At 43.8% G+C, this 26,989-nt stretch overlaps 1 long non-coding RNA gene across 3 annotated transcripts in view; it reads left to right on the top strand.

The window, feature by feature from the left end:
* The first annotated feature begins 6,779 nt into the window (after nucleotides 1-6,779).
* The window catches only part of LOC129619451 (uncharacterized), a 55,605-nt gene continuing 35,395 nt past the window's right edge, over nucleotides 6,780-26,989 (top strand). For all 3 annotated transcript variants that reach the window (XR_008697881.1, XR_008697880.1, XR_008697882.1), the window contains exon 1: nucleotides 6,780-6,888. This is a non-coding gene — a long non-coding RNA (uncharacterized LOC129619451). The remainder of the gene's footprint in view (nucleotides 6,889-26,989) is intronic.

Genomic DNA, 26,989 nt, shown 5'->3' with positions numbered 1-26,989 from the left:
CTTAAAATGGGGGAGTTTATCATGGATTATTTGGGTGGGTCCAATATAATCACAAGGGTCTTTAGAAGTGGAAGAGGGAGGCAGAAGAGGAAGTCAGAGTGATTCAATATGAGAAAACTAGACTCACCATTTCTGGCCTTGAAAATGGAGGGAGTGGGGCCCATGAGCCAAGGTTCGCAGGCAGACTCTCAAAGCAGGAAAAGGCAAGGAAATGGATTCTTTCTCAGACTTTCAGACAAGAGTGTAGCCCTGCCAACACCTTATTTTTAACCCAGGGAGACCCACTTCAGACATCTAACCCATAGAGCTGTAAGATAATATAGCTGCATTGCTTTTAAGCCACTAAGTCTGAGGTAATTTGTTATGGCAGCAATGGGAAACCAGTAAAAGCTCCAGTAACTGTTTAAATATACTTACAATGTTAATTTTAGAAAGATGGTTTTGAAAAGGGTTTGCTCCTGGAATAGTGGCAACTCTTGTTTTATTTTTGAAGTAGGAGCATCATGGCTTATCTGCTTATCTTTATCTTCCAACTTTGCTCTCTGACCTTTCCCTCGAATCCTCCACTTTTCATTCTTCCATACGAAGATCACCAGCACCAGTGTCTGATTTGCTTATTTGTTTTAATGCATTACCTTTATCCGGTCACCTACACATAAAGCTCTGAGGACCACTTGGACTCCTGCCTCTTTTTCCCCTCTTTCCATCTCATTAGATTTCACATCCTACCTGTTATCATGTTTCTCTCACTTACTCCTTCCTTTTCATTCCTACTTTCCCAATTCTGCAGTTGACTCTTGATTCCTTTTGCCTTTCCAAGTTTCCTAACTGACCTCATGACCTTCAGTGCCTATGCATGCCAATCTTCTTTCCCCACTTTTGCTGGAATAATCTTACCATTTAGGTGTAATAACCTCTTCCCCTCAAGGTTGTTTTCAAGGCCTTCTACAGGGAGGCCTCAGCCTCTCACTGCAGTGTTACCTGTTCAGCTCAGTTCAGTTCAGTCGCTCAGTCGTGTCTGACTCTTTGCAACCCCATGAATCGCAGCACGCCAGGCCTCCCTGTCCATCACCAACTCCCGGAGTTCACCCAAGCTCATGTCCATTGTGTTGGTGATGCCATCCAGCCATCTCATGCTCTGTCGTCCCCTTCTCCTCCTGCCCCCAGTCCCTCCCAGCATCAGGGTCTTTTCCAATGAGCCAACTCTTTGCATGAGGTGGCCAAAGTATTAGAGTTTCAGCCTCAGCATCAGTCCTTCAAATGAACACCCAGGACTGGTCTCCTTTAGAATGGACTGGTTGGATCTCCTCACAGTCCAAGGGACTCTCAAGAGTCTTCTCCAACACCACAGTTCAAAAGCATCAATTCTTTGGCACTCAGCTTTCTTCACAGTACAACTCTTATATCCATACATGACTACTGGAAAAACCATAGACTTGACTAGACGGAACTTTGTTGGCAAAGTAATATCTCTGCTTTTTAATATGCTATCTAGGTTGGTCATAACTTTCCTTCCAAGGAGTAAGCGTCTTTGAATTTCATGGCTACAATCACCATCTGCAGTGATTTTGGAGCCCAGAAAAATAAAATCTGACACTGTTTCCACTGTTTCCCCATCTGTTTCCCATCTGTACCATCACTCATTGATCCACCTACACCTGCCTTAGGAGCCAGAGCAGGGGTTCTCAACCATGATGCACAGGAGAGTCACAGAGGAGCTTTCAGAAAACACTGATTCCCTGGCCCAATTAATCAGAATCTCTAGGCCTGGGGCTGTGTCTGCCATAAAGTCTACAAAATCATTATTGCTGTCTGTATTTTTCTTCCTCTGACTGACTGTAAACTTCTTATGGGCACTGAGTGTATTTGCATCATTTTGGTATGAAAACCCTAAAGCCCAGCATAATGCTCATATGTTGCTGTTCAGTTGAACAGAATCCCAGGTCTTTTGATGCAGCAGTCTAAAGATAGGACCCTAAAATCTGTGACTTTACCTTTCTCCATTGATCAAACATCTGATATCTGATAAATTCCAATAATTCAGTACTCCTGAAGTTCTTTGACAAGTTTCTCTCCAGTTGGTCTCATGATTAGGAACCAGAAGATCAAACTATAAAGATCCTTACAAGTTATATCATTTAAAAATCATTTTTACAGTGCCTTCTTGGACATTAATATAATTGTAATCCTAGAAGCCAGGGCCTCCATGGAATAATAGGAAATGACCAGGGAAGCAAAGTTTGCTTATGGATAGATTACTTCAAATGTAGAGTAGCATGTCTATTTGAGGCTTCCCAGATGGCAGAGGGGTAAATAATCCGCTTGCCAATGCAGGAGACGTAGGTTTGGTTTCTGGGTCAGGAGGATCCCCTGGAGAAGGAAATGGCAATCCACTCCAATATTCTTGCCTGGAAAATCCCACGGACAGAGGAGCCTGGCAGGGTAGAGTCCATGGGGCTGCAAAGTGTTGGATGTGACTAAGCACACACATGTCTATTTGTGCAGCTTTTCATGTAACTTTCATAGATATTCAGTGGAATATTGCAATTAGCATTTCCTGGGTTTTTTTCAGCAGTGTTGGAATACTGAAGAAGCCCTGTGTTAACAAACTTGTATTTAAGGGTTAATTGCACTTCAGAAGGCTGTGATGGGGGCTCAATAAGATAGTGCATATAAAGGAGCTGGTCCCCCTTCATTATCCAATACCCAGATCTGCTATTACGAGTAGCAGTAATTCTTACCTCCTGAACACTTAGTTCCAGCAGCTTTTGTTTATAATTTACTGTGAAAACAGAATCATAAGTAAGAACTCTGTCTTGTCCTGTCCCACATCTATAAATGTGTCTGCACCTGCTCCAAAACTTTCCTCTTTCAGCAGGTAAGCTATGCCTTCCTGTGCCCCAGAGCCCCACCCCTTCTCCTTACTCAGGAACTAGACTCCATTTATCATCCATTCCTAGGTGAGTCAGTGGTAAAGAATCCTCTTGCCAATGCAGGAGACTCGAGTTCAATTCCTGGGTTGGAAAGAGCCCCTGGAGTAGGAAATAGCAACCCACTGCAGTATTTTTGCCTGGAAAATCCCACGGAAAGAGGAGCCTGGTGGGCTATAGTCCGTGGGGTTGCAAAAGAGTTGGACACGACCTAGAGACTAAATGACAACAATCTGTCCTTCCCAGCAGGGGGACCAAGCTCAGCATGAAGGATTCCTTTCCCTTCTCCCATATAGAACCTAAGGAGAATCTCCTTCAAGTTTATTTGAATTCAAGTTATCTCATCTCAAAATTCCTCTAGTGTAACTAAGGGATTATAACATCAAGTCTTATTGAATCCACAGCAGAGAGGATTCCTGAAATTTATCAGAGTAAACAATGTATTTTATCCCCCTTTATAAATCTATCCTTTGAGGATGAATATTTGTTTAGGGAGGCATGTGAATAGGTGCCAACAGATGTGGGGGACCCTGGAGGGGATGGGACTTGGAGGGCCCACACCCAATCCTGGCCACACCTGCTTTCTTTCTTCCTAAAACATACTTTGGAGCACAGCTCCTAGTTTCCTCCTACACACTGTAATCCCCACTTTGTCTCTCCAGTTCTTTAGAAGAGCATGGGATACACATCCCTATAGGCAGACGTATATATAGCTGTTCCCTATAGGAACAGCTAGGAAGACCTCAGAGCCAGGGTTTAAGTTGGGAGAGGGGGCGGTTCTCTTCCAGTCTTGCAGGAAGAGGAACCTGGACAGAGGCAGAAGAGACTGCATGCAGGAGCTCCTGCAGGGCTCCCCATGGACTTGGGGGGAGTGGGGAGGAGCCCAGAACACAGAGGAGCCGATCTGTGTGGACACTCAGCTATGCTCAGCTGGAATCCAAGAGAGTTAAACTTTTCCACCTTGTGGGAAAGGGTGAAGACCAATGGATGGGCTCCATTAATTCCTGACTCTGCATCCCCTCACATCTCCTTCCTGGGGTGTTTCTCTGTCTCTCCCCTGTTTGAGTCTAACTTACTGAATGAATAATTCATGCTTACTGTTTGATCCTCAGCTCATTATTCTCTTGGTGGTTTTCTCACTCAGCCCTCTCATCTAGGTCACCAGGAACTTCCATATTACAAATATAATGGGCACCTTTCAGGCCATACCTTACCTTTCTCAATATCTCTGTGGCACTTGCCCTGTTGATTATGTCCTCCTGCTTGAAACGATCTACCACTCTCTAGCATCTGTGACATATTCATCTCTTGGTTCTCCTACTAATGGATCACTCACTCCTATGTGGCCCCTTTCTAGAAACTTAATTCTCTGCCTCCCGTTAAATGGTGCCCAGAATTTAGTTCTCAGCCTTCTTCTCATTGTGAAAGTCATAGATCCAAATATTATTGGTAATATTTATTGTTCCTAAATCTATGTTTTAAGTCATGATCTCTTTCCACAGCTGCATTTTGGATACCAAGACCTAGATGTCCTTAAATTCAATGCTCATCATCCTTGAATTCTTTATTTTGGAGAACAGCACTGTCATTCTGTCAGTGGCCCAGACAAAGTTCTGAAACATAATTTAAAAATTCTCTCATGTCTTTTCCTTATACTTTCTCTCACCCATCCCCAGTATTCAATCATATCCATTCTATCCTTTATACCTCTCATATTTATGTTTTATCACCACTGTGAAGGCCCATACAGATAATCAGTAAGAACAAGTATCAAATCACATATTTTCATGTCCCTAGGGAATAGAATATTCACACAATTTTAATATATTATTTAATAAGTGGATACACAATTCAGTAAATAAGTAAATGGATCTACCAAAATTCAAATTTAGTGCTTCTGATTTCAAGAAAAACAGAGACCTCTGTAGCATAATATTAACACAAAGGGAGGCAAGATGGTAGGGTGGGTTTGTTATTATAAGGAAACACATGGAACCTAGGGAGAAGAACCAAAGTAAAAAAATAGGAAACAGCATGCCAGCCAGCATGCGGTAAGGCAGCAACCTCTAAGAGCCTCAATAGCTGGAGTGTCTGAAACTTCACTCTGATTCTCCCCCATGCTATTTTGTGGGTTTGCCTCTCGCTACAGCTCACCTTTCCCCTCTACTCTGCATGCCTTTTCCCTGCATCATTGACTCAGCCTGCTCATAGTTTCTGCTTTCTCATGACTGGATGGCCATGACTTATCATGAACACAGCCTTCCCTCCTGACTTCATCTGTGTATCCCTTCAACTTTAGCTTCTGCCAGCTGCTTGTTCCTCTCTGTCTTTCCCAATTCAAGTCTCCAAGGAAAGAGCCTGATGGGCCTGGCTCAGCTTCAAAATGCCAGGCCACTGATGAAATTCCCTGGAGTCCCCAAGCTAGTCCACCATAGTCCAATTATTACCATGCGTTGCTAACGAACAGTCTCCTGGTATGCACCATGGCCATCTCGGGCTGCACTGGGCAAAAGCAGTGCTCACAGCAGAAACACTGACCACAGAAACTGACCACAGAGTTTCTGACCACAGCAGCAACTCTGATCAGACATGTGATCACATGGTTCTTCCTGGGGATATAAAAAAATATTATAAGCATTCTTATCCCCAAGGAGAGTGGAATGGAGGCTCCCTCAATATTGTGGGAAAAGCTAGAATTGCAGCAGCTAGGAAAGTTCAAGTCACTTAAGAGTGCTGAGAGTGCAGGTGATGGGATGAAAGTCCAGAGATTTGTGAAATCTTGATGGGGACCATACTAGGGGAATGGAAGGGGATTGAAGTCCAGAGAATTTCTAAGAATACTGCTTACAGCTCTGTGTGCCATGAACAATGACTCAGACATCTAATGGACAGTAAATACCAACAAACTAATTGTTCTGCTTCTGGTCTGGTTCTCTTCAGCTGCCACTTTAACAATATTTAGGCAATATTTCTCTTCCCCCTATTATAAAAATGCTTACTTAGAAAATTTGGAAAGTAAAAACCATAAAAGAAGAAATACAAATCTGTGGTATTTTTTACTACCTAGCAAGAATTGTAATTACCATTTTATAATTTCTTTTCCTAGTCTTTTTCTCCACATGTTTTCTTCCCTGAGAAACTGAGATTTTTGTGGTACACAGTTATTAGTATACCTTGTGCATTTTCCTTTAGTTATTATGTCACAAGTCATACATTCTCCAAAATATGGTTGCAAAGATATTGTTATGGGGGGCAGCATAAAATATTTTACCATCTCCTATTGGTGACATTTCTGGAGAAGGGAATGACAACCCACCCCAGTGTTCTTGCCTGGAGAATCCCATGGACAATGGAGCCTGGTGGGCTATAGTCCATAGGATTGCAGTCAGACACAACTGAAGTGCCCATTTTTAAAAGAATTTTCCACAGTTTGTTGTGGAAACTGTAGTTTGTTGTGATCTACACAATCAAAGGCTTTAGCACAGTCAATGAAGCAGATATTTTTCTGGAATTCCTTTGCTTTCTCTATGTCCCAGTGAATGTTGGAATTTGATTTCTGGTTCCTCTGCCTTTTCTAAATCCAGCTTGTACATTTGGAAGTTCTCAGTTCACGTACTGTTGAAGCCTAGCTTGAAGGATTTTGAGCATAATCTTACTAGCATATGAAATGAACCCAATTATGGTAGTCTGAAGAGTATTTGGCATTGGCTTTATTGGGGCTGGAATGAAAACTGACAGGGGAGAGCTGTCTCATTACTCCACTTAGCTTTCCCATTTTCAGGTCACTATGCTGGCTGCAAGGCAGGTGGGGCGTGTGGTGTTGTCTATAAAGCTGCTGGTTTAGTTCACCATCGTGTCTGTGCCCATCCCCCTTCGCTGCACTCCCTTGATACCCACCCCCAACCCCCCACTGCTGACTGACTTCTTTTCCTCCCTCCAGACTCCAAGGTACTTGAAGGTAAGAGCATGTTCTTCAATTTTGTTTCCTGAGGGCCCAGCATGTGCCTTGAATGTATTATTTAACACATGTTTTTGAATAAATGAACTGCTTTTAGAGACAATCTCCCCCTCCACCCATCCCCCTCACACATACCCAGGAAGGAACTTGGAGCCAGAGAGAAGGAGGAGTTGTTTAGTCCCTCAGTCATGTCCGACTCTTTCCGACCCCATGGACCGTAGCCCACCAGGCTCCTCTGTCCATGGGATTCTCCAGGCAAGAATACTGGAGTGGGTTGCCATGTCCTTCTCCAGGGGATCGTCCCAACTCAGGGATCAAACCCAGGTCTCCTGCATCTCCTGCATTGTAGGTGGATTCTTTACCACTGAGCCTTGAGAAGAAGGAGATGGCTTACCCAAAGCACATGATCCAAATATGGCAATATCATTCTAAAAGAAATGTAGTGAGCTGAGCTGTAAAGCAGGCAGGGAAAGGTGCGGGCAGGAGAGACAGCGATGCCCATGGCCAGGGTCTGTGGTGTTCAAACACCGCTGTGAGTCAGGAGCACCAGGGGCTGGTTTTCCGCGTTCCTGGCTGGAACCTACCCCGGTCCATTGAAAACCCACCCTCCAGAAAGGCCCTGTCACCTCACTGCTGTCCTGGGGCTGGCTCGTCCCGCTTCTGCTTCTCTCCCTGACTGTGTTCAGGGACATCAGTTTGGTGGTTTAAAGTTGGCCCCCATGTGGTAATTCTACCACAGCCATCAGCAAACAACTACACATCACAAAGTTCCCCTCCTCCTCCTTCCCTAAGGGCTGGTTTACCAGCACCTTGTGGGTCATTTAAAAAAAACTCCCCAGGTGTTTTGGTTGGGCAGCAAGTTTAAGACCAGCTGGTCAAAAGCAAGCTCTTCTTGTGGCCTGTAGCTTCCTACCAAATAGCATCTAGGGGCTCTAGTCCTTCCTGTGAGGTAAAGTTAGACATGGTGAGGTTTAGGTTGCCTCCCTGGAGCCTGAGTGAAGTATGGGAGAGGAGAACTGTGGTTTCATTTTTAGTTGTTATAGAGCTTCTTTGCATAGGCCTTGATTTCCTTTAAATTTAGCCCATTCTCTTTCAGGTATGTTTCAGGCTGTGTCTGTCTTGATTCCTTAAAGCAGGTGAGGAACCTCTGAATAATGTTCAATCAGGAACCTTAATTACTGCCTCCTGAGTCTGTAAGTCCTCTTTTGGAGGCATAATTGTGGTGTGATTTGCTGGATCGGACTCCCGTGGCTGAATCTGATTTAAGTGAGCCCCACCCACTCTTAGCATAGTTTCACATAGCTGCCACACATCACAGACTTTCAAAATTATATATAATATATATGGTATATACACACCTCAATTTATAGATAGGATATGGGCTTCCCTGGTGGCTCAGATGGTAAAAGAATCTGCCTGCAATGCAGGAAACCTGGGTTCAATCCCTGGGTTGGGAAGATCCCCTTGAGAAGGGAATAGCTACCCATTCCAGTATTCTTGCCTGGAGAATCCCATGGACAGAGGAGCCTGGTGGGCTACAGTCCATGGGGTCGGAAAGAGTCGGACATAACTGAGGGACTAACACTTTCTCTTTTTTTAGGACACATAGAAAGGGGTTTGTGGGTTAACTTACATAGTAAATAAATGGCTGACCTGGATTGAGACCCCATTGATCCATCTCCAGGACCAGCACAACTTCTACCTGTGCAGGCTGACTTTCCTGCACCATAAAGGCATACTGCAAAATTCCCAACCCATTCCTCTCCCGCGGTGCCCACCCCGCCTTAGTTATCTTCTGTAGCATTAACTTGAATGAAACTACCACCTCTCTGTGACACACAAGTCTGGCTGGAGAGACTTCAGCAAAATTGCAAGGTGTCATGGGCACCTGGGGGAGAAGGAAATGGCACCCCACCCCAGTACTCTTGCCTGGAAAATCCCATGGATGGAGCCTGAAAGGCTTCAGTCCATGGGGTTGATAGGAGTCGGACACGACTGAGCGACTTCACTTTCACTTTTCACTTTCATGCATTGGAGAAGGAAATGGCAACCCACTCCAGTGTTCTTGCCTGGAGAATCCCAGGGATGGTGGAGCCTGTGGGCTGCCGTCTACAGGGTCGCACAGAGTCGGACACGATTGACTCGACTTAGCAGCAGCAGCAGCATGGGCACCTGGAGATCCCAGCCACAGAGAGGATCCTTAAAGAGCCGGAGCTGCTCTCTTCAAAAATTGGTACAGGGGCTTCAGAGAAATTCGGAGCTGGTGGGCATCAATGGTCTTAGCCCAGGGAGGCAGAAGGATGCTGGAGGGCTGCTGTCAACCATGACTGGGGTGGGAGTCCTGTAAGGATTTCTCCCTGGGACTTGAGCAGCTAAACAGTCCCAGTAAGCATACACATCTTGGGGCCCTCTGGAAAGATGGGCTGTGAAGGCCTGTGTGTGTGCTTAGTCGCTCAGTTGTATCTCTTTGCGACCCCATGGACTGGAGCCCACCAAGCTCCTGTGTCCATGGAATTTTACAGGAAAGAATACTGGAGTGGGTTGCCATTTCCTCCTCTAGGGGATCTTCCTGACCCAGGGGATCTCCTGCATCTCCTACTTTGGCAGTGGATTCTTTTACCTGAGCCCCTGGGAAGCCCAGGCTGTGAGGGAGGTTGTTTCAGGTACTCTAACATGATTTCTCTCAAAGCACTGTTGCTCAAACACCATGCTGAGTAACTTAATAGGAAATTCCTCTTAACATCTAAAAACTTTAGTTATTAAGAGAGAATGGCAAGTTATAAACTTAAGAATTAAAATATCCTGCTCAGGAAAAAAAAAAATTAAGGAGAGACTTCTAAACAATGTTTTTGTGACAATAAATGGAATAGATCTAGACATCAACTAAATTACAGTGAGGAAAGTTTCTAACGTGTGGTCTTAGCTCTAAAACATGGTTTCTAGTGCTTTGTAAATATCATCACATCCCTCCCCATCATGGCCCAGACAGAGGGCCGAGAACCACCTGAATAAGTCAGCCTGTTGAAAGATGGGCCCCAGGGAAACATGGCCTTTCTATTCTGTTCAACTGCCATCAAAAGATCATTACTTTTTAATTGCATTTATTGTTTCTAGGCTTTTGTTCCAATTTATTTTCTAACCTTTCTGTTCTCTATAATGTAATGAAAGCATCATTAAAGCTCATATCTTGTGGTATATTTTAGCATATTATTTTATAGCGTGACAGTCTTCATTGAATTTCTCTAACAGAATTGTATTGGTTACATTTCACGAGCCTAATTTTGTCTATAGTCAGCTGTATAAGGGAGGAACACACGACCAGTATTAGGTTCTCTGGCTGCTGCTGCTGCTGCTGCTGCTGCTAAGTCGCTTCAGTCCTGTCCGACTCTGTGCGACCCCATAGACTGCAGCCCACCAGGCTCCCCCGTCCCTGAGATTCTCCAGGCAAGAACACTGGAGTGGGTTGCTATTTCCTTCTCCAATGCATGAAAGTGAAAAGTGAAAGTGATGTCACTCAGTCGTGTCCGACCCTCAGCGGACCCCATGGACTGCAGCCCACCAGGCTCCTCCGTCTGTGGGATTTTCCAGGCAAGAGTACCGGAGTGGGATGCCATTGCCTTCTCCAGGTTCTCTGGCTAGAGCCTTGCAAATTAGACAACAAAGACAGATGAACAAGAGAAAAACAAACTCAAGTTTATGATCCTGGGCAGTGTGCATCCACACAGGGCGCTCAGAGATGAGTCATTCACAGGAGTGGTTGGAAACTGGGGCTTATACAGCATCTAAACAAAAGAATGATAAATTTGTAGAAAGTGTTCAGACAAAGCAAAGGTCTTTGAGTTTCTAGAGCAGCAAATTCAGGGAAGGTAAATCTATGGGGGGACTAATGGAAGAGAAGGGCCCTTAAAATTTGCTACGTAGGTTACTGTGATGTTTTCTCTGACCTGATAAGGGTCTAAGGTTGTTTCTGGTGATTAACTTGTTTTCCTGGTAAAGAGGGACTGAGGGGGCCACTGGGGACACAGATCTATGTCTTGCGTTTAGGCAAATGGGGGGGCACGTAGAGAGCTTTTCTTGTACTTACTCAGTTGCCTTTAGCTCAAAATATTTAATATGCCAAAGTGGCATATTCTATCACCCTTGCTGCTGCTGCTGCTAAGTCGCTTCAGTCGTGTCTGACTCTGTGCGACCCCATAGATGGCAGCCCACGAGACTACCCCGTCCCTGGGATTCTCCAGGCAAGAACACTGGAGTGGGTTGCCATTTCCTTCTCCAATGCATGAAAGTGAAAAGTGAAAGGGAAGTCGCTCAGTCATGTCCGACTCTTAGCGACCCCATGGACTACGGCCCACCAGGCTTCTCCATCCATGGGATTTTCCAGGCAAGAGTACTGGAGTGGGGTGCCAGTGCCTTCTCCACTATCACCCTTAACTACCCTTAATCATTCATTTCTTGTTCTAATCTACTCACTAGAGTAGCTAAAATACAATCTTGAGAATAAGATAGTTCAAAGAAAATAAAGATTACCATTCTATTGCTTTTTTTTTTTTTTTGGATTTTACTTAAAAGTCTCCTTCCCAAGAAGTGATGTGCCTGAATCCGTTCAGCCCTGAACCCACTGTAGGTCTAGGCCAAATCTAGAAGCTTTGTTTCTAGGACTACTCTTTTCCTTTCTCACCCCTCAACCTTAAACATTCATGTAAGACATGCATTGCATTTGAACAGAGTTTCTTTTCATATGAGCGTTTCGCTATCGATACCCTGCACCAACCCTTGTCCTCTGTCCTACTCTCTGCCAGCCGTAGGTGTCGAGATCTGTTTACTCCCTTTCTGAAGATGTTCACATTGGCCCTTCACCATGGATGTAGCTTTGTTGCTCAGTGGGCTCGTGAAGAGAAAGTCAGTCTAGACGAGATTAGAAATCTGGGAAGTCTTGATTTTAACTTCCTCTGATCCTATTTTCTTTGGTTTAATTATTTACCTTTCAAACACCTTTCTAGTTTCCTAAACTATTTACCACATCAACACCAAATGGCATTGGAAAATCTTCTATGCTCCAGTTTAGGCTTTATTCACATCATTGGGTGAGGACATGATTATGCACTGGGAGGAACTTGATCCAATGGGAAGAGAAATTCTAAAGATGATATTTGTGTAAAGGTGATATTAATTATGGCAATTATATGACCTGCTTGGCAGTTATGCCTAATTACCATGCAGGACATTGGGATGGTACATTGTGAAATGATAGCTAATATTTCTGTGGATTTTATTTGATTAGAATACTGTTCTGTAAATGCCTGTTCAGCCATCACAGTTTATTGCTGAAGAAGCAAACCAACAATTTAAAGAGGCCAAAGTAGGGGCATTTTCCCCAGTGACAATAAATGGGGATGGAGAGGAGCATTCTGTAAAAGTCACAGATTTCCTGCATTAAATCCTTGCTACTCAAAATGTGGTCCTTGGACCAGCAGCATCAGTATCAGCTGGGCACTTGTTAGAAATGCAGAAGCTCTGGCCCTACCCCAGACCAACTGAGCCAAACCCTACCCTATATTTGAACAAGATTCCCAAGTGATTCAGTGAGCAATAAAATTTTGGAAGCACCTTTGTAAATCACTTCTTCCTCTGTCAAGGGGAGTTGATGGAGGAATGGAGTGTACAAGGAAAAACAGGGCTCTAGCTAGTTCTCACCAACCTCAAGATATGCAGATAATACCACTTTAATGGCAGAAGTGAAGAGGAACAAAAGAGTGTCTTGATGAAGGTGAAAGAGGAGAGTGGAAAAGATGACTTAAAACTCAACATTCAAAAAACAAAGATCATGGTATCCAGTCCCATTGCTTCATGGCAAATAGATGGGAAAAAGTGGAAACAGTGATGATTTCATTTTCTTTTACTCCAAAATCACTGGAGACAGTGACTGCAGCCATGAAATTATAAGATGCTTGTTCCTTGGAAGAAAAGCTATGACGAACTTAGCATATTAAAAAGCAGAGACATCATTTTGCCAACAAAGGTCTGTATAGTCAAAGCTATGATTTTTCCAGTAGTTATGTACGGATGTAAGAGTTGGAGCATAAAGAAGGCTGAGTGCAGAAGAGTTGATGATTTTGAGCTATGGTACTGGAGAAGACTCTTGAGAGTCCCTTGGACAGCAAGGAGATCAAACCAGTCAATCCTAAAGGAAATCAACCCTGAATATTCATTGGAAGGACTGTTGCTGAAGCTCCAATACTTTGGCCACCAAATGCAAAGAGCTGATACATTGAAGAAGACTTTGATGTTGGGAAAGATAAAAGACAGGAGGAGAAGGGGGCGATAAAAGATGAGATGGTTGGATGGTATCACTGACTCAATGGACTTGAGTTTGAGCAAACTCAAGGAGATAGTGAAGGGCAGGGAAGGCTTGCATGCTGCAGTTCATGGAGTCGCAAAGAGTGGGACATGACTGAGTGAACAACAAAGCTAGTTCTCACAGGTTAGAATGAAACTGTGGCTTATTTAAAATGAAGATTCCAGCTCCAGCCTCAGGACTTCCCTCTCTACAGGTCTAAGGTGGGGCCACAGTCTTCTGCTTCTGTAAGAGGTACTCTGAAGATGTCTAACACCTTCAAGTTTTAGATTCACTGTCTACTTACTGAGAAAAGGGAAGGCTGAGAACGAGGCTGCAGTAGGAAGGGGGTGATTGATATATACATACAAGAAAACAAACACACACAAGAGTCTACAGAAGGAAGAAGAGTGCAGTTTCTCATGTTCTCTGGAAACGTCTATAGTAATATTTACACTTGAATTCTAATGATTAATAATTTCAACCTCTCAGGTTAAGAATGTATTTTTTTTTGACTAATCAGGCTTTCAGCGACCTTAAGCCTTAAACAAAGCCACATATTCTAGAGGAAATACCCCAAATGTACACAATGACCTCACCTGTCACTCTGAATTAAGAAATGATGTCGGTTGTTCCCCATCGTTTTCAAGACTGTTCTTTTTTTGTTTGTAGTAATCCTTGCTTGGGCTTCCCAGGTAAAGAATCTGCCTGCCAATGCAAGCGACTCAGGAGACTTGAGTTTGATCCTTGGGTCAGGAAGACCCCCTGGAGGAAGAAATGGCAACCCACTCCAGTATTCTTGCCTGAAAAATCTCATGGACAGAGGAGCCCTGTGCGCCATAGTCCACAGGATTGCAAAGAGTCAGGCACAACTGAGCAACTGAGTGCGTGCATGCGCGGGCACACACACACACACACACACACACACACTCCTTGCCTGGGGAGGAGAGGGACAATCTGTGAGAGATGTGTCTTCTGAAAAATCCTGTGAGGCTGTCTTTACTTTAAGCAGGACTTAGAAAAAAACAGGGTATTTTTCCAAAACCAAAGTTTATGGATCTCTGTATTTGTGTGTATGTATTTTTATATAGCAAAATGAACAAAGCTAGTGGAGGTGATGGAGTTCCAGTTGAGCTATTTCAAATCCTAAAAGATGATGCTGTGAAAGTGCTGCATTCAATATGTCAGCAAATCTGGAGAACTCAGCAGTGGCCACAGGACTGGAAAAGGTCAGTTTTCATTCCAATCCCAAAGAAAGGCAATGCCAAAGAATGTTCAAACTACTGCACAATTGCACTCATCTCACACGCTAGTAAAGTAATGCTCAAAATTCTCCAAGCCAGGCTTCAGCAATATGTGAACCGTGAACTTCCAGACATTCAAGCTGGTTTTAGAAAAGGCAGAGGAACCAGAGATCAAATTGCCAACATCCGCTGGATCATGGAAAAAGCAAGAGAGTTCCAGAAAAACATCTATTTCTGCTTTATTGACTATGCCAAAGCCTTTAACTGTGTGGATCACAATAAACTGTGGAAAATTCTGAAAGAGATGGGAATACCAAACCACCTGACCTGCCTCTTGAGAAACCTGTATACAGGTCAGGAAGCAACAGTTAGAACTGGACATGGAACAACAGACTGGTTCCAAATAGGAAAAGGAGTATGTCAAGGCTGTATATTGTCACCCTGCTTATTTAACTTATATGCAGAGTACATCATGAGAAATGCTGGGCTGGAAGAAGCACAAGTTGGAATCAAGATTGCCGGGAGAAATCTCGATAACCTCAGATATGCAGATGACACCACCCTTATGGCAGAAAGTGAAGAAGACCTAAAGAGCCTCTTGATGAAAGTGAAAGAGGAGAGTGAAAAAGTTGGCTTAAAGCTCAACATTCAGAAAATGAAGATCATGGCATCTGGTCCCATCACTTCATGGGAAATAGATGGGGAAACAGTGGAAACAGTGGCTGACTTTATTTTTCTGGGCTCCAAAATCATTGCAGATGATGATTGCAGCCATAAAATTAAAAGACGCTCACTCCTTGGAAGGAAAGTTATGACCAACCTAGACAGCATATTAAAAAGCAGAGACATTACTTTGCCAACAAAGGTCTGTCTAGTCAAGGCTATGGTTTTTCCAGTGGTCATATATGGTTTTGAGAGTTGGACTATAAAGAAAGCTGAGTGCAGAAGAATTGATGCTTTGAACTGTAATGTTGGAAAAGACTCTTGAGAGTCCCTTGAACTGCAAGGAGATCCAACCAGTGCATCCTAAAGGAGATCAGTTCTGGGTGTTCATTGGAGGGCCTGATGTTGAAGCTGAAACTCCAATACTTTGGCCACTTGATGCAAAGAGCTGACTCATTTGAAAAGACCCTGATGCTGGGAAAGATTGAGGGCAGGAGGAGAAGGGGACGATAGAGGATGAGACGGTTGGATGGCATCACCGACACAATGGATATGGGTTTAGGTGGTCCCCGGGAGTTGGCGATGGATAGGGAGGCCTGGCGTGCTGCGGTTCATGGGGTCGCAAAGAGTCGGACATGACTGAGCGACTGAACTGAACTCAATAAAAGTCTATGTAAATAATACTAAAATATCAAATTACACAGGATATCACATTACACAGGAAGAAAGGGTGGTTAGAGAATATATTCTCTAGATCCTGTTATATGATTCTACCTGAATTTAACTCCATTACTCAGTCATTTGCTGAAAACTAGCTCAAATAAGAGTATTGCTGCTATATGAAAGACAAAATGACTCAATAGCCTCTTCAGTTCTCTCATTACAATGAATTTCTCTCCAGGAGCAATCAATGCCTTCCCAAGGGCCCCACCCAATGGAATTTCATGCACAAGTCATTTCATGACTGTTCCCACCCCACCCTAAATCTCAGGGCAAATTTTCTCATTCATTTTTGAACCTGTGAGACTATGGTCACCAGTGCTTCTTCGGGTTCCATCCCAGAGGATATTCAATATTTGAAGCAACTGGGTCCATATTTGCTGAATATAGCATAAATCTGAAGTTGCTATAGAAAGGAAAGCTCAGCTCACGTGGGTCTGAGTCACAGCTTTTAATATGATTAGCTCCACACCCTTCCCCACCCCAGCTGGCCTGTAGCAAATCATCCTTTAGGGATTTTATGAGTTAAGAGAACATGCTAAACATAAAGGAATATGTCTGAGATTTTTCTAAGTGCATTTGGTCAGATACAATATGTTTAAATATAGTTTCACATACAGTGAAATTAATATGTTTGCACAATTTGTTAAACTGTGAAAATTTTATGCTACACTCTATTATATAGCAAAAATTCTTTAAATAGTAAGCCTAATTCTTCCAAAATCTCATTAATTATATGACCCTTTGAGAAAATATGAACCACCTGAGAGTTGATAGAAAGTGTGTAACTTTGGGGTAAATGTGATCAATAGAAGGAACCACATTAGGTAACATAAGAATTCAGAAATATAAATACATAGATTAGTATATATAACAAGTCATAAGAGAAGATGCTTGGCGATTTAAGAACTTACAACTTCCTAGTTCAAATTGCCACTGAAGACTTTCTCTAGACGTTCATCATTCATAGGCTAAATTTTGAGTATCTGCTCATCATTAGGCAATGTGGGATTTAGGATGTGGGGTGCACGTGTACATGTCTCTGGATTTTTTCTAGCAATTAGAGAGTGGGCGCCCACAATAGCATTTTAAAATGAAATCCAAGGACCACCATGACATCAAGGGCATTTTTAGTTAGACGAATCCATCGACGCATTTCAAATTCATCAAGTACCTCTCTGTATTTCACCGTGTTAAATTCTCAGTAATCACCAAGCCCTTGGCTTTTCAGTTTTAAACTGTGCTACTTCTCCACATTATTTAAAATTAATCAGGGGTTTCTTGGGCACTTAGTGTAGCTAGGAGCTGGGGAAATACACAGAGAGGAATGGAACCTGCCCTCAAGGAGTTTGTATTTGAACTTGGATTACAAGACATGTCATGACTAATATTGGATAGTCAATATTAATGGAAGTTCTTGTCAGGAAAATACCACAATTCACAATTCCTTACTCTTAAAGTGTCATGAGAGCCAAAGTATTGAATGTATAAAAGTTTTAAAGATGATGAATATAGCTCAGAGATGAATGAATGAAACTTTTCTGTGTAGGTTACTGCAGGTTTCCCAGGGGGCGCAGTGGTAAAGAATCTGCCTGCCAGTGCAGGAGATGCAGGAGACTGGGGTTCCCTCTCTGGGTTGGGAAGAACCTCTGGAGGAGGAAATGGCAACCCCAGCTAGTATTCTTGCCTGGAAAATTCCATGCGCAGAGGAACCTGGTGGGCTACAGTCCAGGAAACTGCAAAGAGTCAGACATGACTGAGCACAACACAGAGGATTACTTGTACGCACAGCCCGTTGTTAGAAAAATCCATTTTTTCCCTCTCTGATTTTTTATTATAAAAAATTTCAAACATACAGAAAAGTTAAAAATTTCACAGTGAACATCCATATACCTTTCCCCTAAATTCTACAGTTCGTGTTTTGCTACGTGTGTGTTTCACATTTTGATTCAACTTGCTGTGCACGTTGGAAGGCATCCTCTGTACTCTGGCGCCACCTAAGGACAGACTGGCGCCAGGCAGAGGACACAAAATAATTGGAGCAACCCCTGTTTTCAAACCTCGGGAACAGAGTCTTCTTTCTTGAGAGAAAGTGGAACTCACCACAATCTATGACATGATAGTGTCCTCATCTTTAACTTTATTATGGGCTTCCCTGGTGGCTCATCTGGTAAAGAATCCGCCTGCAATGTCGGAGACCTGGGTTTGATCCCTGGGTTGGGAAGATCCCCTGGAGAAGGGAAAGGCTACCCACTCCAGTCCTCCCCCCTGGGGAATTCCATGGACTGTACAGTCCACGGGGTCACAAAGAGTGATGACTACAAATTCATTATGTATTGTAGATATTAAACATGATTTTCCAATATGATAGAAAAATCAGTATTTTAGTTTATAAAATATACTGATTAATAAAATTTATAGCATCAAACACATATGGTACACCTATTGCCAAAGAACTGGGATATAGCAGATATAGTTGATGGTATATTAAGCGTCATGGACTCTTTTCTTGATGACTAGAAGTCCCCTCTGTATTGTTACTGTCTTGGTAATCACCGAACATTAGAATACAAGTCTACAAGATGTACTGATGGTTCAGTTGGTAGTGATAATCTGAGATTTAGCAAGCGAGGTCAGCTATTAATAGAAAAGGAAGAGGGTCAATAAGGATGTTTGTAAGAGTTATTATTATATTAACTATAATTTTTACTAGAAGGATAAACTGAAGAAATGTTTAAAGTGAGAAAGATATCTGTAACTCCTCCCTGCTTCCCTGGTAGCTCACAGCTGGTAAAGAATCCACCTGCAGTGCAGGAGATCCTGGTTTGATTCCTGGGTTGGGAAGATCCCCTGGAGAAGGGATAAGCTGCCCACTCCAGTATTCTTGGGCTTCCCTGGTGGCTCAGCTGGTAAACAGTCTGCCTGCAATGTGGGAGACTTGGGTTCAATCCCTGGGTTAGGAAGATCCCCTTGGAGGAGGGCATGACAACCCACTCCAGTATTCTTGCCTGGAGAATCCCCATGGACAGAGAAAGCTGGTGGTCTACAGTCCATGGGGGTCACAAAGAGTTAGACACGACTGAGTGACTAATTTGAATATGTATCTAAATTTGATGATAAGTGCCCAGCCCCAGGGAAGATGGAAGGCAACATTTTTTTGTCCCTTTAAAAAGAGAAACATTCTGTACAACTCAGCAATGGCACATCTTAGTATTTACTCAAATGAGTTGCAAACTTATGTCCACACAAAGTTTATGACTGTCAAAATTTAGAGGCAACCAAGATATCCTTCAATAAGTAAACTGTGGTAACATCAAGGCAATAGACTACTCTTCAGTGCTAAAAAGAAATGAGCCATGAAACCATGAAAAAACATGGAGTAACCTTAAATGTATATTACTCAGTGAAAGAAGCCAATCCGAAGGGGCTACGTGATGTATGATTCTAATTGTATGATATCCTGTTAATAACAGAACTAAAGAAACAGTTTTAAAAAAGTCAGTAGTTACCAAGAGGCGGGGGGAGGGAGGGATGAACAGGTGGAGCACAGAGGATTTTTAGGGCAGTAAATTACTCTGATACCATAATGCTGGATACTTGTTATTATACATTTGTCAAAACCCATGGAATAGGTCAAGTCCAGACAAAATCTATCCTCAGAGTCATTTCATGTTACAGTTATGACTAGCTTATTTTTGAAACAAAAATTGGGGAACTTTATCTGACAAATACGGGAACCATGGGAGAAAATGTTTGAAGTCTGTGTTACTTATATGAATCCTTGACCTGAACTAAAATGTAAGTTGGATTTTCCAGAAAAGGCTACCTTAAAAGAAAAAAAAAAAAAAGAGAGAGAGAGATAGATCCCTTAGAATTTCTGGCATTAGCATCTGGCACCTATGTAAATCTGGCTCTTCCTAGATTGGCAGCTTACCCATTGCGGTCATTTCTAGAGCTTGTAACACTCTCAGCTACCAATTCCGTTTTGAAAGCTATTTAAGGTTCAGTGTGCAAAGTCATTCTCAACAAATGTCTGTTTTTCTCCAGTCTTTTCTTTGACTGGTTTCTTCTCTTGTTTTGGATACTCTATTCTTGGAAATGAATTTGCAACTAAGAAGACACTTGGGCACAGGAATTAGACTATGTGTTTGAATACCCATACATTTATTCATTCCTGTAGTAAAAACTTCCTGAGCACCTGCCATGGACCCCACACAGTTATAGGTGCTGGGGACTAAACAATGAATAAAGCTGGGGAACTCCCTCCTCTTCTGGGTCTGACACTGTAGTGGAGAAAAGTGATCACTGTAAATAATCAAGTCTACAGTATGTCTGATGGTGCTAAGAACAATGCAGAAAAATGAAGCAGGGAGAAGTGAATCAGGTGTCAGAGGCACACCTCACAGATCTTAGGAAGTGAAGGAACTGCCATGTTTGTATTGAGGAAGGAGACTTGGGAGGAGTAAGTGGCCAGAACAAACATTGAGGCAGGGATGTGCCTGGTGTGTTTGAGGAGCAGTGTGGGCTGCAGCTGAGTGAGCAAGAGGAGATGAGGTCAGAGAGTAAAGCGGGGGCAGGTCGCGCAGGGTCTGTAGGCCACCCAAAGCCTTTGGCTTTTACTCAGAACACGATGGGAACCACTGCAAGTCTTTAAGCACAGATGTGATACTTTGGGACTCACTTTTTTCAATACCAAAGAAAATCATTTTAATGTTTAGTAGCTTTCTTCTTGGGCTTTTATTATTCTCCACTTCTTACATGTGTAATTGGATTACACAAAATATTTTTGTATTTTGTTCTTGTTTATAATAAGCATTTGCTATTGCAAACATTTTAATGGTTGCACAACTTTCCATCATGTGGATAAATCGTAGTTTATTTGACTTTCTGAGCGGACAAAACAACAAAACCAGAATCTGCAGAAGGAAGTAGAATTACCATCTAAGTTATGCGAAAAAGCGAAAGTGTTAGTCATTTAGTTGTGTCCGACTCTTTACGACCCCATGGAATGTAGTCTTCCAGGATCCTCTGTCCATGAAATTCTCCTGGCAAGAATACTGCAGAGGGTTGCCATGTGCTGTATACAAACGTTGTTGTTGTTTAGTTGCTAAGTCGTGTCCGACTCTCTTGCAACCTCATGGACTGCAGCTCTCCAGGCTCCTCTGTCCATGGCATATCCCAGGCAAGAATACTGGAGTGGGTTGCCATTTCCTTCTCCAGGGGCTTATTTTTTTAAAGGATCATTGGCTGCTGTGTTGGGAAGTGATGGAGGTGGGGGGAGGACAGGAATCAGGACATACTAAGACCTGGTGAAGTTGTCTTTGATTCATTACTCGAAACACTAATTCTAAACTCAAATCTGGATGGCCACTTGCTTCTCACAACTGTCCTGTTCTGGAAACAAGGTGGCTCCACAGGTTGGCGCCTACCCACCTTTCCTCGCCTCACAAGCGCCCCCTACTGGCTGTAATCAGAACTGAAGGGCTCTGGCTCACAAATTTCAGAGCCTAGGTTCCCTGCACTGTCAGCTAATGTGAGGAGGAGAAGAGGGAAGTGAGAGTAAGGGAACATCATAGGCTGGGATTCCTTATTTGAGAGGCATGAACAGATAACCATATTCACAGGGCTTTCCTGGAGAATTCCCTTTTTGAATCTGGTTTGGCTGTACTAGTCGACTCCCCCTATCACAGAAGGGTATCAAGGAGAGCAGAATCACAGAGTAACAGACAGACGTAAACAGATGGGTCATGTAGACTGACATGCCTGGTCCTGACCAGGAAGATAAGAGCACCTGGAGCAAGACCTGGGAGAGGTAATGTGGGGAGAACCAGTGCATGCTTAATCAGGAATAATGAGCCTCCCTGCCCTGCTCTGTGGCGTGTGTGAGAAAGAAATGAGTTTGAAGTCCTGTCTGGGATTTCCTGAAGTCTGGAGGAAGCTGGGTGGTGTCTCATGGGCAGCCCCTCTGTTGCCCATATTGCTACGTGGAAAGGTCACTGATGGTCACTATCTGCAATACTAAATGACATTTCTTAGCAACATCATTTCTGCTTTATGGCAGAAAGCAAAGAGGAACTAAAGAGCCTCTTGATGAAGGTGAAAGAGAGGGAAAAAGCTGGCATAAAACTCAACATTCAGAAAACGAAGATCATAGCATCCTGTCCAATCACTTCATGGCAAATAGATGGGGAAACAGTGACAGGCTTTATTGTCTTGGGCTCCAAAATCACTGCAGATGGTGACTGCAGCCACAAAATTAAAAAAAGCTTGCTCCTTGGAAGAAAAGCTATGACCAACCTAGACAGCATATTAAAAAGCAGAGACATTGCTTTGCTGACAATGGTCCGTCTAGTCAAAGCTATTGTTTTTCCAGTAGTCATGTATGGATGTGAGAGTTGGACCATAAAGAAGGCTGAGTGCCAAATTATTAATGCTTTTGAGCTGTGGTGTTGAAGAAGTTTCTTGAGAGTCCTTTGGACTGCAAGGAGCTCAAACCAGTCAGTCCTAAAGGAAGTCAGGCCTGAATGTTCATTGGAAGGACGGATAACAAAGCTGAAGCTCCAATAATTTGGCCACCTGATGCGAAGAGCTAACTCATTGGAAAAGACCTTGATGCTGGGAAAGATCGAAGGCAGGAGGAGATGGGGACAACAGAGGATTAGATGGTTGGATGGCATCACTGACTCAATGGACATGAGTTTGAGCAAGCTCGGGGAAATGGTGAAGGACAGGGAAGCCTGGCGTGCTGCAGTCCATGGGGCTGAAAAGAGTCGGACACTGCTGAGCAACTGAACAACAGCAACATCGTACCTTATAGAGCTTGGCACAGAGCAGCCTTCATTAATGCTTAGGGAGAAACACTGAAGACTCTGTTGTAAAAGTGTCACCTTTCGAATAGCGATGTCTGAGTTTGTCCACAACACAGTGCCTTCTAGGATAAAAATAGATTATAGTTGATTAAATGTCTTGCAATCATATTCTTACAGATTGAATTTGTCATATGTATTTATATGACTATTCAAGAAAACAAACTGAGTGATGAACTTCTAATCACTGTCTCTATAGGTAAACCAACAGATGGCTTACAGAATTGAATTATTTCAGATAGCTGAATGTATATGGAGTCCAGTGTAATTTAAATGTTTGAGACATGACAGGAGTATAATGTCCACAGTAAAACCAAAAAATCAGAGATATTCAGCTTCTTACCCTGGCTCTCATCTTACCTAACTGTATATTCTTAGACACTTATGTTTGAGATGACATAATATTTGTGTTTACCATCAGTCAGGCACTGTTTTAAGTTCTTTATGTGTTTACTTGTATAAACCTCACATGCTGCTGCTAAGTCGCTTCAGTCGTGTCCAACTCCGTGCGACCCCATAGATGGCAGCCCTCCAGGCTCCTCTGTCCCTGGGATTGGATACTAGTATTATTCCCACTTTACAGATGAGGAAACCAAAGCACAGGAAGATGAAGTGACTAGTTCAGAGACATATGTATGTTGGGCATCTCTGAGACCTACCCCAGGTTGAGTGATTTGCTAGGACGACTTACAGGACTCAGCATGCAGTCATGCTGATGGCTGTGATCCATTACAGTGAAAAGATACCAAGTAAAATAAGCAAAGGAAAAAGGCACAGAGGACAAAGTTGAGGGGAAACCAGACACAAGCTTCCAAGAGTCCCCTCTTGGTACAGTCACCCAGGATGCACTTAATGTCCCCAACAATGAGTGGTGACAACACATGTGAAGTGACTCCCAAGGAAGCTCATTAGTGACTCAGTGCCTGGATACTTATTGGAGGCTGGTCGTGTAGATGATCTCTGCCCAGCATGTGTACAAATACCAGGCTCCCAGAAGGAAAGCAGATATTCGGTGTGAATTGTACTGCTTGCCCAGTTCAGGGACGGGAGGCACTCTTATCAATTTGGGAAATGGAGTGAACAGTCTCAAAATCCAGGTTGCTAGATACCAACCAAGGATCAACCTCACAAAGAAGCCTTTTCAAGACCAGCAGTCACACTTAATACATCAACACTTTTCTGTTCACGCATCTGCTAAGTGGAAGGGCTAGGCTTCCATCACAAATAGATTCTGGAGGCCAATTGCTGAAGCACTGTCCATGGGTTATCAGAGGTGTCCAGCAGATAGATTCAGGATCCCGGAATTCAGGGGAGAGTCTGGTTAGAGATGTCGGTACGGGAGTTGCTGGCCAGAGTCACACTGAAAGCTGAGGAAGTGAATGTAGTCTGAGCTGAAAAAAGGTCAGAGGACTCTACCCTGAGGCACTCCCCACATCCAGAGTTCATGTGAGGATGAAGTTCAGTGGACAATAAAAAGAGGCCAGTGCATTCAGAGGAAAACCAAGAGGAAGTCATGATCGACCAGCCAAATGAAGTTAGTGTTTCAAGAAGGGAGAGAGGAACAACAGATACTGCTAATAGATGCGACAAAAAAGACTATGCAGTGACCCTGGGGCTTGACCGTGTGCCGGTTGCTGTCTTTGGCCAGAACTCTTGTAGTGGGAGAGTCAGGCAGAAGTCTGACTGGAGTGGGTTCTAGAGAGCATGGGAAGAATGGAAGTGGAGATCACAAAGGATTAAAAACTCTTTAAGGAATTTTGCTCTAAAAGAAAAGGGACAAGTGGGATAATAACTGGAGGGGAAAGTAGATTTCAGAAGATGTGTGTGTGTGACATGGGAGCTATTATAGCAAGTTTGTATGCTATTGGGACTGGGCTAAGAGAGGAGGGAAATGAGTGATGCATGAGATCAAGTGGGCCACGGTGTCCTTGAGTAGGTGAAAAGGGATGGGACATAATGTACAAAATTGGTTTTATTGACCTAATGATCATGGGCTGCTCCTCCAGAGTTACAGAAGGGAAGGCAAATGGTCCGAGCACCGAGGCAGGTGAGGTGGCTGGGTGAATGTGAAGATGACAGGGTGTGGAATTTCTCTTTTGGTTGCTTCAACTTTCACCATAAAATGGAAGCAAATGTTTAGCAGAGTCAGGAAGGGGGAGAATGTGATGGAAGTTTGAAGAGGGGAGAAGATGCGTGACATCATCTACAAGGTCACAGGAGTGAGCTGACTCGGGAAATATGACAGAACTGCTTGGGCTAGGATGGGCCTAGCAGAATCTCAGATATCTGCTGCCAGGAATTTAAAATAAGACCAGCTGCCACAGTGGGGTGTTTTTTCCAGCCCTGTGTGGGGGTAGGGCTGCAGGCACAGAGTGATAGAGGGTGGGGTTAACCAGGGTGGGGTTTGGCCAGGCAAGTGTAAGGAAGAGCATGGAGGGTGGGAGCAGGGGTGTTTATCTACGGAAGCAGAGGTAGAGTGTGTGGGGCTCAATTCTCACTCCTTCCTGCCGGGAGGGACAGGAGGGCCTCAAAACTCATTTCCCTTTCAGGTACAGTGTATTGTGCAATAAACTCACCAAGAGTACAAGGCTTATCTGTGATGTAAAGTCTATTGCTTTTGCTGACTCTGACTTACCTTTGTACCAACGGCCCAGGCTGGTAACCACTAATCCACAGAGAACCAGTGACAGGGAGCAGCAACTTTCTCTGGTTGTCCGTCCCTGTGGCCTTGAAACAAGCATCCTCTCCAAGATGCTCTCCAAGCCTGACCCTCACCCTTTACAATCAGTACACACCATTCACCATGCCAGCTGGGAAGCGGCCAGCCCTTCCTTGATGGGAAATAGGTTTTGACAGGTTGACGAGTTGTTCCCACCCAGGTGTGAGGCCCACTTCCTCCCTCTCCAGCCCCACACCCGTCAGAGGACTTTGTCCTGTCCGATTCTCTACTTCTTACTCAGCTTATAGCCTCTTGTCAAGCACACATCTCTGGGGTCCCTCGGTTTTTTCCTTCTTGATTGCAGCCTGCAGTGACTCAGCCTGCTTTCCCAACCCTTCCTGTCCTCTGAGGGCCAGGCCAGCGCCCCCTCCTGGGTCCCTCCCTTCCTAGTCATCTCTGAAGAAAGCTCCCCAAGTCCTTCTGATTTTAAAACACTTACTGAAGCTCCAATACTTTGGCCCCCTGATGCGAACTGCTGGTTCACTGGAAAAGACCCTGATATTGGGAAAGATTGAAGGCAGGAGGGGAAGGGGGTGACAGAGGAAGAGATGGTTGGATGGCATCACTGATTCAATGGACATGAATTTGGGCAAACCCTGGGAGATGGTGATGGACAGGGAAGCCTGGCGTGCTGCAGTCTATGGGGTCGCAAAGAGTTGGACACGACTTGGCGACTGAACAACAACAAAATTGCATATCACAAATGTATAGGACTACAAATAGATCACAGATAACTAAAACTGGCATAATACAGAATTTCTAGAATCCCAACACAGTTGGCGTAACTGTGGTTCGATTTCTGGATGGGTTCCAGCTTGGGATGGTGGCTTAGAAAACTATCCAATCTTCCCTCCTGTGTGTCTCTCACCACACTTCTGACATGAAATGGGAATCAGGTTTTCCCATACTGAGCAATTTCTGTGACACCATCTGGGTGTTCTACAATTTAACTCAGTTCTGTACTGTCTACTTAGAGGTAGCGTCTGACCCCACAAGTGAAGGGCTCAGTCCCAACAGACTTCCCCTTTTCCCACATCAGAAGCCAAATGCAAGTGGAGGTCATTGGGTTTCCACGGCTTCTGTTGGATATGGCTACACACCTGATCTTCTCCCCCTTGGGACTTGATTATTTACTAGAACAGCTCACAGAAGTCAGGGAAACACTTTTGTTTACTAGTTTGTTAAAGGGTACAGATGAGCAGCCTGATGAAGTGCTACATAGGGTGAATTCTGGAAGGGTCGTGGATTCAGGAGCATCTGTCCCCGTGGAGTTGGGGTGCATCACCAGCTGGTACAGGGATGTGTTCACCACCCGGGAAGTTCTCTGAACCCCTTACTTTGGGATTTTCCTGGAGGCTTCATCATATAGGCATGATGGCACCTTCACTCCATTTCCAGGCCCTCTCCTCTTTCTAGAGAGGTGTGGTTGAGAGGATGAGGCTGAAAATGCCAAGCATCTAATCATGACTTGGTCTTTCTGGTGACCAGCCCCCATCCAGGAGTGCTCTCAGAGTCTCATCATTAGCACAAGAGATGCTCCTAGTGTTCTTGAAAG

The sequence above is a fragment of the Bubalus kerabau genome, chromosome 9 (genome assembly GCF_029407905.1).
Source record: "Bubalus kerabau isolate K-KA32 ecotype Philippines breed swamp buffalo chromosome 9, PCC_UOA_SB_1v2, whole genome shotgun sequence".
In the NCBI taxonomy this organism is placed as follows: Eukaryota; Metazoa; Chordata; class Mammalia; order Artiodactyla; family Bovidae; genus Bubalus; species Bubalus kerabau.
Note: the sequence above shows the minus strand (reverse complement) of the source record. Positions and strands in the feature narration are given on the sequence as shown.